The 3,481-nt window shown below is 55.7% G+C and overlaps 1 protein-coding gene across 1 annotated transcript in view; it reads left to right on the forward strand.

Moving 5' to 3' along the window:
- Positions 1 to 3,481, forward strand: part of RAB33A (RAB33A, member RAS oncogene family) — a 6,344-nt gene that overhangs the window by 2,417 nt on the left and 446 nt on the right. The window lies entirely within an intron of this gene.

Consider the following 3,481-nt stretch of genomic DNA (forward strand, 5'->3'; position numbering starts at 1 on the left):
GAGCTGCGTCTCGGCACCCCGAACACCTCTCGGGGGCTTCTCTGTTTCCAGGGTGACCTCAGGGAGGGGGGACGGTTTCTCGTCCCCCCGTGTTGCAGAGATGCTTTTGGAACGGTCACTGCAGCCTTGTCGCCATCGATGCGGTTCGCTGGAGCCCGCAGCAGTCTGAAGCGATAGCTTGGGGTGAAGCGCTGCTGTCCTCCTGCTCTCCCGATGCCCAGAGGAACCCCGGTCCTCCAAGCGTCAGGGCGGCCTCCAGCTTCAGAAGCTGGACCAAAAGAGAGGCGAAGCTGCAGGGAGCTGGGGGAAGGAGCTGTAGGCAGAAACCAGCGGGGTTTGGGGTGAGCAGATGGTTGTAGGCTGGCAGCGGCTGTGCGGGGAGGCCAGGAGCTCGCAGGAGCTGGTTGCAGTGCGCTTGGCAGCTGTGATATCGATGCTCAAGACCGCTGTCAGCGAGCACGGGGAGGGTGCAGTTTCAGCAGAACTAGAATAGGACGAATTTGCTGTAGGAAAGCTGGCATGACACTTGTAAGAAATGCATCAGCCCAAACCCGCAGAGCTCTGGCTGTTGTGCCACAGAAGATCTGCAGATCAACAGCAGCTGGTAGGAAACAGCCTGGGAGCAGTTTGCGGCTGAGCTTGGCCTGCCTGGTCAGGGGGATCAGCACCGACAGCAGTCTGGGTTTAAGACTGACTGCTGGAAGAAGCAAATATTGCTATTTTGCTGACAGATGGGTGATCAAAAGTGGAGGGAGTAATCACAATGAAATCAGAGCTACTATTGGTGGGTAAGAACTTTAGTTGTGCGTTTAAACTGTCCATGAACATTTTTCTCTCTCTCCTTTAAGCGGAGAGGTGCTCGTTTCCCCCCCTGCCTTCCGCAGCTCTATCCCACACCACGTAGCTGCGCTGCTGTAAGCTGTAGCGCAGGCTGGCATGAAGCTTGTCTTACTGCCACGAGCCGCAAAACGTTGCCAGGCTTTCTACCTTTGGATATTAGTTGTGCTCCAGCAGGTGGGAGTGGGAGGCAGTGCAGCAAATTGGCCTTTTCCTGGGACCACGCGTCCAAGAGAGGAGGAGAGAGGTGGGAGAGGGAGGGTCCCTCTCCCACTCTGCCTGGATGGAACAGGCTGGGAGACAGTGGCAGGGAAACGAATGAGCAGCAGCTCTTCTTTGCCAGCATTTTTCCACTCTGAAAGACTCTGGGGTGGCCACTGTCCCAGTGGGGTACAGGGCGATTTGGATTAACCCCAGACACTTGTTTGGAAATCGCCAGTTCCAGGCTTCAAGACATTACCTACAAGGGCCAGCAGAACTCACAGTGTCACAGACTAACAGCAAAGTGTGGGTTGGAAGGGACCTCTGGAGATCATCTGCTCCACCCCTGCTGCTGAAGCAGGGCAGCCCAGAGCCGATTGCCCAGGACCACGTCCAGGTGGTTTTTGAATATCTCCAAGGATGGAGGCTCCACAACTTCCCTGGGCAACCTGCGCGAGTGCTCAGTCACCCTCACAGTGAAAGGTGTTTCCTGATGTTCAGAGGGAACCTCCTTTGTTTCAGTGTGTGCCCACTGTCTCTGGTCCTGGCACTGGGCAGCACTGAGAAGAGCCGGGCTCCGTCTTCCTTGTAATCTTCCTTCAGGTAACTATACACGTTGGTTAGATTCCCCCCCTGAGCCTTCTCTTCTCCAGGCTAAACAGTCCCAGGTCTCTCAGTCTTTCTCATAGGAGAGACGCTCCAGTCCCTTCATCACCTTTGCTGGACTCTCTTCAGTCCATGCCCCTCCTGCACCGGGTAGCCCAGAACTGAACACAGCACTCCAGGTGTGGTCTCACCAGTGCTGAATAAAGGGGGTGGATCACCTCCTTCAGCCTGCTGGCAATACTTTGTTTAATGCAGCCCAGGACACTATTCACCGCCTGTGCTGCAAGGGCACACTGCTGGCCCATGTTCAACCTGGTGTCCACCAGGACCCCTGGGTCCTTTTCTGCAAAGCTGCCTTCCAGCTTGGTGGTCCCCAGTGCGTACTGGTGCCTGGAGGTGTTCCTCCCCAGGGCCAGGACTTGGTGCTTCTCTTTGCTGAAACTTCATGAGGTTCCTGTCAGTGCAGTTCTCCAGCCTGTTGAAGTTCCTCTGGATGGCAGCACAACCATCTCGCATCCTAGCCATGCTCCTCCCAGTTTGCTGTCACCTGCACGCTTGCTGAGGGTGCAATCTGCCCCACCATCCAGATCATTAACGGAGATGTTGAACGGAACTGGGCCCAGGATTGACCCCTGGGGTACACTGCTAGTTACCAGTGTTCAACTAGACTTAGTGTCACCGATCACCACCTTCTAGGTCCAGACATTCAGCCAGTTTCCAGTCCACCTCACTGTCAGCTCATCCAGCCCAGGAGCTTGTTGGCTCCTCTGTCACTCAGGTCAGGAAGTTGTCATCAAAGCTCTCCAGGAACCTCCTGAATTGCTTGTGCCCTGCTGTGTTGTCCTTCCAGCAGCTATTGAGGTGGTTGAAGTCCTCCAAGAGGACCAGGGCCGGCAAACATGAAGCTGCTCCTGTCTGTCTGCAGAGCACCTCACCCGCTTGTTCTTCCTGGTCAGCAGCCTACAGCAACCTCCTACAATGTCACCCATGCTGGTCTGCTCTTTAATCCTCACCCACAAGCTCTCTGTTGGCTCCTCACCCATCCCCAGAGCTCCACAGCCTCCTGCTGCTCTCTCACACATAGCGTGGCTCCTCATCCTCTCTTTGCCCTGACTCCTCTGTACATACCACTGTGTAATTGTCGGGGTTCTCTTTTATGGCGTAGGATTAGGTGGACAAATGTCCTGATCCGGCGCAAGAATGTTTGCGAAATGAGAAGTGCTTTGTGCGGTTCGTTTCTGTGGTGGGGATGGTGGTCAAGTGCATCGGGAAGAGGATGAGAAGCAGGGAGCAGCCCAGCAGCAGAGAGCTGTAGAAGGGCTGCCTGGCAAGGTGTTACAGAGTCAGGTAAGTCACCAGGCAGGGGCTTTTCTTGCTGAAAAGTGTGCTGCCAGTTCTCTTGAATAAATTGGATCAGCTGCAGTGGCTGAGAAATGGGATATGCTGTGCAGATCCTTGTGCTTGCCCATGAAGAGTGAAAGTGAATGAAAACGCTGATCTGACCTCTCTTACTAGATGAGCTTGGCCGAATTACACAAGCGCGTGCGCTGGCCTATACAGCCTTGGGCACTGTCAGCATAGGCCCAAGAGCTTGTGTAACTCCTCCATCGATCCCGGTTTGTCTAATAAGAGATTGACGCTCCCTGCAAGGCTCGCCCTGCCTGCGCCCTGCCTCGAGGCTGCGGCACCGCTCTCCAAGACAGACCAGCAGCGAGGCCTCCTGCATCTTGCTGCAGCGAGGTCGGCAAGCCGGCCTGCTCCCCGGGCAGCAGGCCCTGCCCCGGCTGGATGCTCAGTGCTCCTGCAGCCTTCTTTCTCCTCTGCTTTGCCTCCTAGG

This window comes from Charadrius vociferus, unplaced genomic scaffold, assembly GCF_000708025.1.
Source record: "Charadrius vociferus isolate BGI_N301 unplaced genomic scaffold, ASM70802v2 scaffold1279, whole genome shotgun sequence".
NCBI classification, from domain to species: domain Eukaryota; kingdom Metazoa; phylum Chordata; class Aves; order Charadriiformes; family Charadriidae; genus Charadrius; species Charadrius vociferus.